Genomic DNA, 14,615 nt, shown 5'->3' with positions numbered 1-14,615 from the left:
TGTGGCAACACAGACTGGTACTGCTAGTGCTAACTTTCTAAGGCCAACCCTGAAGAGCTATAGGATTCTGTGGTGTGTGGCAATACAGACTGGTACTGCTAGTGCTAACTTTCTAAGGCCAACCCTGAAGAGCTATAGGATTCTGTGGTGTGTGGCAATACAGACTGGTACTGCTAGTGCTAACTCGCTAAGGTTAAATCTGAAGAGCTATAGCATTCTGTGGTGTGTGGCAACACAGACTGGTGCTGCTAGTGCTAACTCGCTAAGGTTAAATCTGAAGAGCTATAGCTAGCCCTCTGGTGTGACAACACAGCTCATAGTGCTACCTCACAGCGCATAGAGCCACATGAGTACCATGATCATTTGCATGGTAATTTACTATGTTTTTTAAGCAGACAGATCAGCTGTGTGTGTAGAGTCTAGAGCATGATAATCTAATTTATTGATCATAGATTACCAAAATTCACATGACTTCTGCATTGAGTCTTCATACAGATGTGAGAGTTAAATCATTCAAATCTAGGAATGTTTTTTTTGTATTACTAATTGTAGCTTACTTGTAGCCTACACAAGTATCCTGATGCTTTGGAAATATATTGACACACACACCTCCCTATCATGGCAGAGCATACCATGCATGAGGACAGAGAGAAGAGGGAGTAGAAAACTGAAAATAGAGGCACAAAATATAATTGAGAGAAGAGAAACAAACAGCAGCCACAAACTGACCTGTGAAGCTTGCGCTGACAGGAAATGCATCACTGGGTTTCAGCGACTTCCTGTCTGTTAAACCACATTCAGTAGAAAACCTCTCTCAGTGCAAGAGTCAAATGTTATTTTGCACAACTACCCCTCCTTGCTTCTAACTAACTCATTGGGTCTTTGACGTGTTTCTACCCTTCCTCTGTGGCCTTACATAGTCCAAAACTCAGGAACTGTGGGGTCTGAAATTATTGACAACCTTGATAAAGATGAGCAATAATGACTGTATAAAATAAATAATATTTTATGCTATATTGTATACAACATTTTGGGGGGGAAATTATATTATTTTCTAATACAATTGCTCAGAGAAAGAGATATTGTTTAACAAGTAATACATTTTTTCTTAAAGATTCCTATGAATAAAGTAGTCAAAAGTTTAGTATTTGTTCCCATATTCCGAGCACAAAATGATTACATCAAACTTGTGATGCTACAAACTTTTGGATGCATTTTCAGTTCGTTTTGGTTGTGTTTAAGATAATTTTATGCCCAATAGAAATGAAATGGTAATAATATATTGTGTCATTTTGCAGTATTGTAAATAAAAATAGAATAGGTTTCTAAACACTTTTACATTAATGTGGATGTTACCAGGACTATGGATAATCCTGAATAAATCGTGAATAATGATGAGTGAGGGTCAAAGATCATACCCCCAAGACATTCTAACCTCTCACCATTACAATAACGGGATGTTAGCATGTCTTTGGGGTATGATCTTTGACCCTCTGTAATTTTCCCACTCATCTTTATTCATGATTCATTCAGGATTATTTAGTTTATACAGTCCTTATTGCTCATCTTTATCAATAATTTCAGACCTCACTCTATGTACACTACCGTTCAAAAGTTTGGGGTCACTTAGAAATGTCCTTGTTTTTGTAAGAAAAGCTATTTTTTTGTCCATTAAAATAACATCAAATTGATCAGAAATACAGTGTAGACATTGTTAATGTTGTAAATGACGATTGTAGCTGGAAACGGCTGATTTTTAATGGAATATCTACATAGCTGTACAGAGGCCCATTATCAGCAACCATCACTCCTGTGTTCCAATGGCACGTTGTGTTAGCTAATCCAAGTTGATCATTTTAAAAGGCTAATTGATCATTAGAAAACCCTTTTGCAATTATGTTAGCACAGCTGAAAACTGTTGTACTGATTAAAGAAGCAATAAAACTGGCCTTCTTTAGACTAGTTGAGTATCTGGAGCATCAGAATTTGTGGGTTTGATTACAGGCTCAAAATGGCCAGAAACAAAGACCTTTCTTCTGAAACTCGTCAGTCTATTCTTGTTCTGAGAAATGAAGGCTATTCCAGGTGAGAAATTGCCAAGAAACTGAAGATCTTGTACAACGCTGTGTCCTACTCCTTTCACAGAACATTGCAAACTGGCACTAACCAGAATAGAAAGAGGAGTGGGAGGCCCTGGTGCACAACTGAGCAAGAGGACAAGTACATTAGAGTATCTAGTTTGAGAAACAGACGCCTCACAAGTCCTCAACTGGCAGCTTCATTAAATAGTACCCGCAAAACACCAGTCTCAACGTCAACAGTGAAGATGCGACCCCCCGGGATGCTGGCCTTTTAGGCAGAGTTGCAAAGAAAAAGCCATATCTCAGACTGGTCAATAAAAAGAAAAGATTAAAATGGGCAAAATAACACAGACACTGGACAGAGATATGGCTTTTTCTTTGAAACTCTGCCTAGAATGCCAGCATCCCGGAGTCGCCTCTTCACTGTTGACGTTGAGACTGGTGTTTTGCAGGAAATTTCTAAGTGACCCCAAACTTTTGAACGGTAGTGTATTAAAAATGCCCGTATTCAATTGTAAATATGAAAAACAGTGTGATTGCACAGCGTGACAGTGAGCCTCTTCTTGTTAACCTAGATATGCTATACATGCCCTTCCAAAACTCACACTTACAACTAACATATAGACACACACAGAAACCTGACTAGGTAACCCCTTTCCGTTCCTTCCTTCCCCATGTGTTCGTGAGCAAGGTGTTGCCACCCACCAAATATAGCCCCTTTTACACTGGTTTTACACCAATTCTAAGAAGAACCAAGCTCCTGTCACTATGTTCTGCCAGTAAAGCATTGGTCAAACATAATATTTTCTATCTTACCTGAGGTAAATAGCCCACCGTCCAAACCATGGATTCTGAATGATAGTCATGGTGTGGTCTTGAGAACATTTTTCAGAACTACCCCCACCACCAGCAATCTGTTTCTATTATGTGGCAACAGGCCACACGCCACAGATAGGAAGAGCCATTTGACTTGTGAAAACAGGACAGGAAATTGCAGAAAGGGGCAAATAAATACATCTGCCCCCATATATCTCGAGTAAAGCTAGCAGCTACATGAGTGCTACAAGAGGCTACTCATTCAAATGTAAATTCGGCCATTTTACCTGTTCACGGAATAGCAAGAATGATTAGAATCCAGAAACTGGAAAGGCGCCTATTGGTCATCTGTGATCAAAAACACAGAATGATATTGAAGAGCAGCGATGCAAATCTCACATGGGAGATGGTTATTTGTTCATCATCATTGACCCCATCTCCAACCTGGTTCATGCACACTGAGGTGAAATTATTAGCTATTAACGGGATCCAGTTGTGAACTAACATGCTTGCAAAATGTGGGTGTAGACGGATGACTCTGTTGTTGAAGAATCTTTACATTTGTCCTTGGTCCAAGAATTAGTTCCCTGCTTCTCGAGGCACGTCAAAAGAAAGTTTGAGGTTTATGTATGATGTTAATTGTATATCTAATGGTTTTGACATATGTCATGTGAGCCTGGGTGGTTTTTAGCTGGTTACGTCTCTCTCTGGGCTTTGAGGACCTTATGTGTTTGAGTGACACAATGGGTTGAAATGGAAAAGACAGAGACAATGAAAGTATGCATCTCTCTGCCTCAGTTCAGCTGCCTCTTACTGTGCATTGACAATTCTCCTCTCTCAGAAATATTTAAATTGCTTTGTTTTGAAGACTCTCCCGTTGTTTTGGCTGCTGTGAGGTAACAATTTGGTACATGACCAGACTGGAATAGCAAAAACCACTTTCAGCTCCATCCAGCATCCCAAAGTTGTACAGAAACTTCTCTCTATCTCCTAAGCAACAGCTGCCTAAACGCTAACATAGTACCCCTTTAAGTCAAAATTAAGTGGAAACTACTGCTAAGACATGGCCCTGTGAAGCTAATTCCAAGTCCAATGGCCCTCAGATGGACTTTTTTTAAACTATGCTCCATGGTAGCAGATGTGTGATTGTGAAATACCACCGCCCCCGCCAACTCTCTGTCTAACACACACACACACACACACACACACACACACACACACACACACACACACACACACACACACACACACACACACACACACACACACACACACACACACACACACACAAACAAACACACACACAAACACACAAACGCCCACCCCTGATGTGTTTACATTCATACCAATACCGACATGTCACAGCACAGGTCGGCAGGAGGATACAAGAATAAAAATGAAAAATATACCAGCAGCACAACACCATGCTTCACAGTACACACACCCACAATGCTTCACAGTACACACACCCACAATGCTTCACAGTACACACACCCACCATGCTTCACAGTACACACACCCACCATGCTTCACAGTATACAGACCCACAATGCTTCGCAGTTCACACACCCACCATGCTTCACAGTTCACATACCCACCATGCTTCACAGTTCACACACTAAATCATGCAGCAACAACCTTGAATGAAAACAAAGTTGACCGTGAGATTCCTGCTTTTTCACCTCACCAGACGACCAGACCACGGCACCTTGAAACTTTGCTCTGCATTTTCCAACAGATAATACTTCAGACATGCCAGTTTGCAAGGTTTACCCTAAGAACCATGGTTCCATAGACAGCTGTTATAAAAACTAGGAGGAAAATGCAGTCAAGATACTTTTGTTTCTCCAGTAGTTGCTTGAGGCAGAAATTATAGCATACCAAGTCTGTACTGAGATAGTGTCCTCAAATCGTTTAGCGCTATCAGAACACAGGCTTTTGCTCCTTCTGGGAGTGGGGGCTTGGCTGCTCAGAGCGGTACATACCAAAACAGGTTTGGACACAAGCAGGCTGGTGTGTCCACCCATCGTCAGGCATGCTGCAAGTCAGCAACACACACAGTCAGCATGCCTAAAGAAAGAGGAGCTTAACTCTGCTTCATTGGCCTCAATCTTCTCGCAGGCTTTGGGGTCAAATGCTATAAAAAAGCTACTTGTCTTTGGGCGAGGGACCAGGCTTTTTTTGCATGCATCCAGAGGCATTGAAACTGAGAACAGGGGGAAACTGAAGTGAGCACATGTCCTATGTCCCCTTAATTTGATACATTTTTAGGAGAAAATACACAAGATTTCTTGTATTTATTTGAAACATAATCAATTCAAAAGACATTGCATTTAATCTTCAGTGCCCCTTCAAACAAATCACTTGCATGCTTCTATAGTACTGCATTGAGTAAGCTCATGAGGTACTAAAATTGTGGCATAATTCCTGTGGGTGAGTCACTTCAGTTCGAAATCACACAAATAAGTGGTGGAATTCCTATTTGCAGCTTTAGCAGAGATGTAAAGATTAAGACTAAGAGTGAGCTGTCGGTAAACAGCTAAACAACCAGCCAATCAGCTCTTACATTCTGATACCCTCTAAAACCTTGACAGCCAGGACCACTCTCACCCTAGACAACTGAGAGAACACCACCTCTTCTTAATGAGTTTATTTGACTTCAGACAATGAAATGCCAGGTTACCAGAGTATTATATATCTAATCTTAGAGCCTGTAAAAATGTGTGTGTCAAGTCAACCCCAGTCTCAATATGAGAAGTTTGTAAGAGTGAGTCATTCCTCCATGATGTCAAGCAGACACATCCCAGAGGGACATGGGGGGGATCAGTGGTGGAAAGAGTACCCATTCCTAAAAGTGAAAGTCACCCAGTAAAATACTACTTGAGTAAAAGTGTAAAAGTATTTGGTTCAAAATATACTTAAGTATCAAAAGTAAATGTAATTTCTCAAATATACTTAAGTATCAAAGGTAGATGTAAAAGTATAAATTATTTAAAACTCCTTATTTTATACAAAGCAGACAGCACCAATTTCTTGTTTTTAAAATTGACGGATAGCCAGGAGCACACTCCAACACTCAGACATTATTTACAAAAGATGCATTTGTGTTTAGTGAGTCTGCCAGACCATAGGCAGTAGGGATGATCACGTGTTCTCTTGATAAGTGTGTGAATTTCACAAATTCCTGGTCCTGCTAAGCACTGAAAATGTAACAATTACCTTTGGTTGTCAGGGAAAATGTATGGAGTTAAATGTACAATATTTTCTATTGGAATGTAGTGAAGTAAAAGTAAAAGTTGTCAAAAATATAAATAGTAAAGTACAGATACCCCAAAAAACTACTGAAGTAGTACTAAAGTATTTTTACTTAAGTACCTTATAACACCGGAAAAAATTATTTAGTTACTAAACTAACCACCCCCCAAAAAATTCACTCCGCATTCATTCATCTGTGACGTTTGGTATGGTATTGCGTGCCTGAGATGTTACAGTAGTAGTAGAAAGTAGTCTCTGCACTTGGCCTTTCCTTGTCGTCTTTGTCACATCATGTTGTCAGAACTGAAGGACGTTGGGGGAAGGGTTAAGAGAAGGAAAGAGCTCTAGGACAATGTTGCTTGAGGTCGAGCCACTGTCATTGTATAGGTTATGATTAAGCTTTTCATCCTTGAAAGACTTTCACATAAAACATGTTACGAAATCACCACTTATGTCAAATTTGTTCACATTATGCATTCAGTGACATCAGGAGCAGTCAAAGGCTGAATCCCAAATCACACCCTTCCCACGCCGCCGCCATATGCACGCACAAGTGTCCCAAAACTGAGGGAGTGAAAATGATCAAGAGTGTACGTGCTAATTAGGCCCTCCAATAACCACTTCGACCAAGTCAGCAAGGATGTAGGCTCCAGATGGTAGTGCTATCCCAACACACACCCCAACATGTTTGGAGTTTGCACAATTTCCTACAAAATAATTGAGAGGCGTGCCTAATTATATGACACGTGCGTTTGTGTCTGATTTAGAGACTTGACACATAAAACAAACGGAATACATCCCAAATTAAATGTTTAACAGTTACTGAGGTAAAACGACAGGGGATTTGAATATCATTCTCGTTTAATTATTTAAAAGGGGAACATGAATTGCATCATTCAAGTCAGGAGTGTGACCCGAAGTTGATGGGGTAGTTTGGGATTCACCGATTCTGCTTAAAATCATAGAATAGACATCCATCAAATTGCTGTGGTTTTTCATGTTCTATTAATTCAATTCCACATTTGACCATGTTGTAATTTGGTTTTCACTGCAGCGTATTGTATTGTGTGAGGTTGGGTGTAGGTGGGAGAGAAGGAGCCGAGCCGGTACAGGTCAATATTTGTGAAGCAGCGCCAGCCAGACTTTATAAAGCAGGTCGTTTGTTTATGATAGCAGAGGGGAAGGTGCAGCATTGATGCAGGAGATGAGGAGGACAATAAACCACATGTCCATAGAGACAGACAAGCATTGTTGTATTAGAGGGGTTGAATGGCGACCTGTTGTTATTCAACCATAGGAGGTTAAAGTAATGTAGTAGGCCTACTTGGGGCAGCAGCGTAGCCTAGTGGTTAGAGCATTGGACTAGTAACCGTAAAGGTTGCAAGTTCGCATCCCCGAGCTGACAAGGTACAAATCTGTCGTTCTGCCCCTGAACAAGGCAGTTAACCCACTGTTCCTAGGCTGTCATTGAAAATAAGAATTTGTTCTTAACTGACTTGCCTAGTTAAATAAAGGTTACAAAAAAATAAAAAAAATAAAGCTGAGTGATCATGTATATGATACAAGGTGGAAAACATATTACACTATCTGCACACAACATACATGTAGGGTCTAACAAACAAGGTAGCCTTCACTACTTTGAATAAAGGGAACAGACAACCATCTCTAGTTGTGACTTCTCCTGATGAGAATCACAATGCAAAAACGCATAGGTAAACAAGGAGTGGCTGTTGCTTAGGAACGGGCAGAGGGAGAAGGTTTGTAGAGCAGGCTCTGTGATAAGAGAGAGAAAGAGGGGGTTGTGTGTCACTGGCAGGGGTTGTGTGTTTGAGAAGACACAAGCCTGACAAACACATACACACACACAATGACAGTGCAGTGAATGAGTCTTTCAGTCACACAACCCTCAAAGACCTACTCTACGTGAGGAACTAAGCAGAGTGGGTAGGGAATAAATTATGAACTGAAGTGTACGCACTACTTCCAAGCATCAATTTACTGGCAGGAATTTTTAAACCGAATCTTTCTGAGTGGAGGATAATGATGTAAATGATGTCATCCTTCAGAGTGACGGGAGCTCAGACACTCAATTTAACAATTTGAAGCCGTCAATGGAACATACGGTGCCTTCGGAAAGTATTCAGACCCCTTGACTTTTCCCACATTTTGTTAGGTTACTGCCTTATTCTAAAATTGGTGAAATGTTTTTTTCCCTCATCAATCTGCACACAATACCACATAATGACAAAGAAAAAACAGGCGGCTGTCATGTGCCTTTTACTGAGGAGTGGCTTCCGTCTGGCCACTCTACCATAAAGGCCTGATTGGTGGAGTGCTGCAGAGATGGTTGTCCTTCTGGAAGGTTCTCCCATCTCCACAGAGGAACTCTAAAGCTCTGTCAGGGTGACCATCGGGTTGTTTGTCACCTCCCTGACCAAGGCCCTTCTCCCCCGATTTCTCAGTTTGGCTAGGCGGCCAGCTCTAGGAAGAGTCTTGGTGGTTCCAAACTTCTTCCATTTAAGAATGATGGAGGCCACTGTGTTCTTAGGGACCTTCCATGCTGCAGAAATCTTTTAGTACCCTTCCCCAGATCTGTGCCTCGACACAATCCTGTCTCGGAGCTCTAGGGACAATTCCCTCGACCTCATGGCTTAGTTTTTGCTGACATGCACTGTCAACTGTGGGACCTTTTATAGACAGGTGTGCCTTTCCAAAACATGTCCAATCAATTGAATTTACCACAGGTGGACTCCAATCAAGTTGTAGAAACATCTCAAGGATGATCAATGGAAACAGGATGCACCTGAGCTCAATTTCGAGTCTCATAGCAAAGAGTCTGAATACTTATGTAAATAAGGTATTTTTTTTATACATTTGCTAAAAATAAAAAATAAACTGTTTTCACTTTGTCATTATGGGGTATTGTGTGTAGATTTGAGTTTATTTTATTTAATCAATTTTAGAAAAAGGCTATAACGTAACAAAATGTGTAAAAAGTCAAGGGGTCTGAATACTTTCCGAAGGCACTGCAACTAAGGAGCAGCACCTGAGAGAACAGGTAGTGATCAAGGTCAAACGGGACAAAGCCACTCTAAGTTTCGACCCATGTGGAAGTTGATTGCCAATTTGCCAAGGGAAAAAAAATGATCACATTGGTTTTGAAGTGATGCTCAAAAACTTGACGGATTTCACTTTCACCGAGCGTCTAAGGCTGAGTTTACACAGTCAGCCCAATTCTGAGCTCTTTTTCCACTAATTGGTCTTTTGACCAATCAGATCAGCTCCTTTGCCAATAATTGGGCAATAAGATCCTTTGCCAATAAGATCAGAAATGGCCGGCCTGTGCAAATGCAGCCTAAGTGAATCTAACCCAATTTGTCATCCAAACGGTCTAGAATGCTTAAATAAACTCAATAAAACATGCATACTATTGAAAACACACATGGCAATCCCAATGCACGTTATTTAAGGAATAACAATATGCGTGCATGTACTAACCTGTCCTAGATACAGTTAAACCACGTATTGGTAAGGTGACAGACATTATGGGTACTGTAGTACATCATGCTCCAAACTACAGACAACATTCTTCCCTGTCATCCTCCCTCTCCTCTCAGATCAGTCTGTATCGATTCAGACTGATCTCTGCTGCATTACTGTATTAGTGTGGCTGCTTTGGGAGAGCTTAATGCCTGGAAACTCACACTCATCCCCTGGAAGCCATTCCCAGCCAGGCTCTGATGCAATTTTCTGACTGCATTAACATTGAACTTTGATATGGCCAGGGCAGCGTGGATCATTTTAGGAGCAGTTCTAGCTTCTCTTCTCAGACAGAAATATGAGCAGGCTTCTTAGGTCATCATATTATTCTTAGCCATGTTTTCTATGTCAATGTTGGGTACAGTGGGAGTTCCTAAATGAATTAACTGCATTGTGAGTACATACTTATCAACATATTTTCCACTGTTACATTCTATAGAACTATCAAGGAAAAAAATATCTGTGCCATCCTTGTCTGCAACCTTTAGGACCCACGTTTTGTTAGTTATCAACCTGCCCATTACAGACCAATCTGCATGCAGGAAATAGTTTCATTTCATGGTGGTACCATGGTTTCTCACAACATCAGTCCAGACACCCTGTGTCTGTTACTTCACACTGTTCTCATGCTATTCACAACTGTCAAATTATTTTGAACTAGGCTTTGAATTTGATAGAAGTTCTGAGGGTGTCTCTTTGGTGTGAAATAAAAGTGCTGAAAACATGTTGGCTCACTATTTAAAAAGAAGAACAAGCTATAGGATGACAAATACCAGAGTTTTTCCACAGGTACAGTCGACTAGTGCTAGCTAACACTACCTAGCAAAATAAATAAATAAATACAAATATTGCGATATGTAACTGTATCGATCCCCCCTCCTTTAACACTTTATTTGGATAGTCTGAAGAGCATCTACAGATGGACAATCAGTAACATATCAACAAACTATCTATTAATCCTAAAGGCATGGGCAGTTTTTCGGATGACGGACAAGGCTTTGAGCTAGTCTTTGTAACTGTGGGCCCTTGCATGTGTCTGACTGAGGACTCAGAGCATAGCAGACACAGGAGAAGTCTGTGTTTCTGGAGTCATGGAAGGCTTTAAAATTCAGGGCCCAGTTTTCCACACCACTGAATGCAGAGGCCCACATCACTCCCGACCAGCCACAGACACCAGTGCAGCTGCGGCGTCTGGGAGCCAAACCTCCGAAAACAACATGAAAAATAGGAACATTTTCTCCTGGTGCCTAAGTTAGAATGGCTGATGCTATTGAAGGTGGAAGTGTGTGGCGGTTGATATTAAATGATAGCGATACTACATAGGGAGAAGAAGAAGAAGTTGGATTAAAATGACTGGTTGATGGTCAGACATTTGAAGGTGGTAGTATTGGGCTTGATGTGTCCTGCAGTTGAAGCACTATAATGTATTTTTGAGGCATGTTACCTCATGAACGGTGGGACCGGACCAATGCAGCTGGAAACATGATGCTGTATATGCATGTGCAGAGGCCACAGAACTATACTGTCCTCTTTGGAGATGTCAATATTCCACCTATCATCTCTTCACTCAACAAGAAAAGCCATGTTGTCTGTATGAGTAAACCATCAATTACTGATATTGATACATTTCAGGAAAACAATCCGTCTCTTGCCGCCCACGTACATGTGATGTTTCCATGATAGATATCATAGCAAGACAGATAGCAAGAGGCGCTACTGAATCATTGAGGTTTTAATGGGAAGTGGGTTAAGGTTGATCTGTAAAGACAAGCAACATACTCCTGCAGTATCCTGCTGACTTGACTCACTTCACCAAATGTCCTTTCTAAGAAAGAATCCTAATATTGACTAACTATTTTTCAAGACGATGGATCCCGTTGAAATTCCATGGTATATCAGTAACTAGCCTTGCTATGACTCCTATTACCCAAGGCACCCTGTTGCTGTATATGTACATAGCTACCTCAATTACCTCGTCCCCTGCACATCGACTTGGTACTGGTACTCCCTGTATATAGCCATGTTATTTTTTACTCATTATTGTTATTCGTTATTCACTGTGTATTTATTCCTTGTGTCACTATTTCCAAATTATTTGTTTCATCTTTACCTCTGCATTTCACTGTTAGTCTACACCTGTTGTTTACGAAGCATGTGACAAATACCATTTTATATGATTTTGATTTGACACTACCAACCCTACTCACAGAGTTGGAAAGATTCCGCCCCCTCAGCTCACAGCCCTGATGTTGAATAACCGGGAGCGTTATCAATAGGAAGGTGTGATCTGATCTTCACCACAAACGACTCTCTCTTCCCCGGAAAATGACTTATTTTATTACCACAACAAGCTGCCTGGGGGCATGGTGGTGAGTCGGGCACAGCTGCCCACTTCACAAGGCTAGTGTGGGAAGGAAGGAGGGAGGGATAGGGGGGAGGTAATAGAGCTGGCTAATGATCCAGTGAGGCTGAGGACAAAGAGACTTAGGGAGGTAGATGGGAGTGTGTCCCCCAAACATGAGTAAGATGTGTGGTCACATGGTCTTGGTCTCCCTGGTTCACAAACCAAACCAGCCTGAGAGACTGACTAGCTTGCATTCCCCAAAACTCTCATGATTCTTTGTAAGTCACTTGAACTAAGGATGATAATCATGCAGATATTTTAAAAATTCTCCGGTACATTTGTATACTTTTTAGCCAGTATTTCTGAAAGTAGCACTCGCGAGCCAAAAGTGGTCCCCGAAAATCGCTTACTACGTCGCATATGTACACATCATTGCTTTCTCTCTTTTTGCTGTGTCCACTGAGCCGTTATGCCCGCTCTGCAACCTCATTGGATAGCGCTGGGCAGGCCTCTTGCTAACGGTCAATCAAATGCGAGGGGCTGAAGCTCATTGGCTAGAACTCTAATTGCTAGGGGGCTGGCCCACGTGGGGGAAAATGTAGGGAAAATGGCATGGCAAAGCTTCAGGAAAATTGGCTAATTGAAGTAAGACAGTCATTCTGCTCATAGATTATTCATGTATGAACTACACATTGCCACATCCAGCCCAAAGTTGAAAGTTTAAAAAATACTTTCTCAGTCACCAAAGTACCAGTGCATGTCTTTAACAGTGACTTGAATCCAAATACTGAATGGCCTGTGCAAGTTCAAATAATTAGTCACGTGGAGCTGAATGTTAACCAGATGGAACTGATCAGTGACATACAGTACCAGTCAAAAGTTTGGACACACCTACTCATTCCAGGGTTTTTCTTTATTTTTACTATTTTCTACATTGTAGAATAATAATGAAGACATCAAAACTATGAAATAACATATATGGAATAATGTAGTAACCAAAAGAGTGTTAAACATAACAAAATATATTTTATATTTGAGTCTTCTTCAAAGTAGCCACCCTTTTCCTTGATGACAACTTTGCACAGCTCCATTTAGACTCTTTAGAGATAGCTCACATAGAGCAGTGACCTAACAAGATCACATCAGCATCATCTCCTTTTTCAGGTTTTCCGATTCTGGTGTGAGCAGAAATCTTGCCCTTATGTTTCTGCTTCCAGTATTGAGACACCCAGCTTGCATTTCTGGTTCCCCCTGTACCTCAGAACAATGGCTTGCGAGTCTCAACTTGTCTGTGTGCGTCTCAGACAGTTGCAACATTGGGAGAGCTGCGCTTTACTCAATGGAAATGGAGAGACATGTATGGAAACACGATGCAAATCCACCTCTGGATCAACACAAAGGACCCTCAGCCAGGCAACACAGCGCACTAGATCTTTCAAATGTGACCAACTTCCAACATTTTTTTTTTTATGTTACCTTTATTTAACTAGGCAAGTCAGATTAGAACAAATTGTTATTTACAATGACGGCCTACCCCGGCCAAACCCGGACGATGCTGCGCTGCCCTATTGCACTCCCAATCATGGCCGGATGAGATATAGCCTGGACTTGAACCAGGGACTGTAGTGACACCTCCTGCACTGAGATGCAGTGCCTTAGACCGCTGCGCCACTCGGGATCCCTGCACTTTTAGAATGAACAGTCAAACACATAGTTACTGTATACCACTTTTTCCATCAACATGAAGGCTATTGATACTGAATGGGTCCATGTATGTCTCCATTGTTCTCTGGCTAGCTTGAGCCTGCAGCATCCCCCACAATAAAGGAGGGGCAGAGTTTCAAACCAGAGGTGTAGAATTCAGATCACCTCAAGCACATTGTGACTTGTTACAGCCAATTTTACCATCACTCAGGCCTCAGATGTGTGTGAAAGCCCCTAACAAAAAAAGAAAGAAGGGACCACAACCCAACCTAGAATTACCCACCCAAACAGGTTCCTGTCACTGCCGTTACCTGAGATCATGTCACCCGTTACCAGAGATCACCTGAGACACATGCCGTGTAAAAAACAACAACTGGAAACTCGGGAAATCTCTGACTTCCGACTTCAGTGGGTTCAAGACAACTGGGAAAAATCATTTGGAACGGTCATCCAACTCGGAATTCCAAGTCGGGAACTCGGGCATCTTTCTAGAGCTCTGACTGAAGATTACTGACGTCATGATTTTACCTTGTTTTTTTCCCCCCGAGGTTGTCTTGAAAGCACCATCTATATGAGAACATTTTTTTTGTTAATGTGTCATAGCAACATGACTGACAAGCCAGCAGGCCACAGAATCTGATTATTTACCCATCAACCGCGAAACAACTTGAACAAACTGCCGCCCTATGTCATTCAATGTCAACTACAGGCTGGATTGCGAAGGGAGTAAATGTGAGCCAGAACAGACCCAAACCTGTACTGTTCCATATGAGGGCATGTCAAGCCTGGGCTGATTAAATCCACCCCTACTCCTCCTCCTCGGCCAGGCCAAATGATCTAATTACAGGCTAAGACTTGTTGACTCTGTATTGTGT

The 14,615-nt window shown here is 41.5% G+C and overlaps 1 protein-coding gene across 5 annotated transcripts in view; it reads right to left on the bottom strand.

Moving 5' to 3' along the window:
- The window catches only part of elf1 (E74-like ETS transcription factor 1), an 81,112-nt gene that overhangs the window by 44,847 nt on the left and 21,650 nt on the right, over positions 1–14,615 (bottom strand). Inside the window, exon 1 of one of the 5 annotated variants that reach the window (XM_071399160.1) lies at positions 2,898–3,003. The exons of the other annotated variants lie outside the window; for them this stretch is intronic. The gene's annotated coding sequence lies outside the window, so the exon portion shown is untranslated. Of the gene's footprint in view, positions 1–2,897; positions 3,004–14,615 lie in introns of those variants that run through there. 5 annotated transcript variants of the gene reach the window in all.

This window comes from Salvelinus alpinus, chromosome 4, assembly GCF_045679555.1.
Source record: "Salvelinus alpinus chromosome 4, SLU_Salpinus.1, whole genome shotgun sequence".
In the NCBI taxonomy this organism is placed as follows: domain Eukaryota; kingdom Metazoa; phylum Chordata; class Actinopteri; order Salmoniformes; family Salmonidae; genus Salvelinus; species Salvelinus alpinus.
This window is presented reverse-complemented; position numbering and strand designations above follow the sequence as displayed.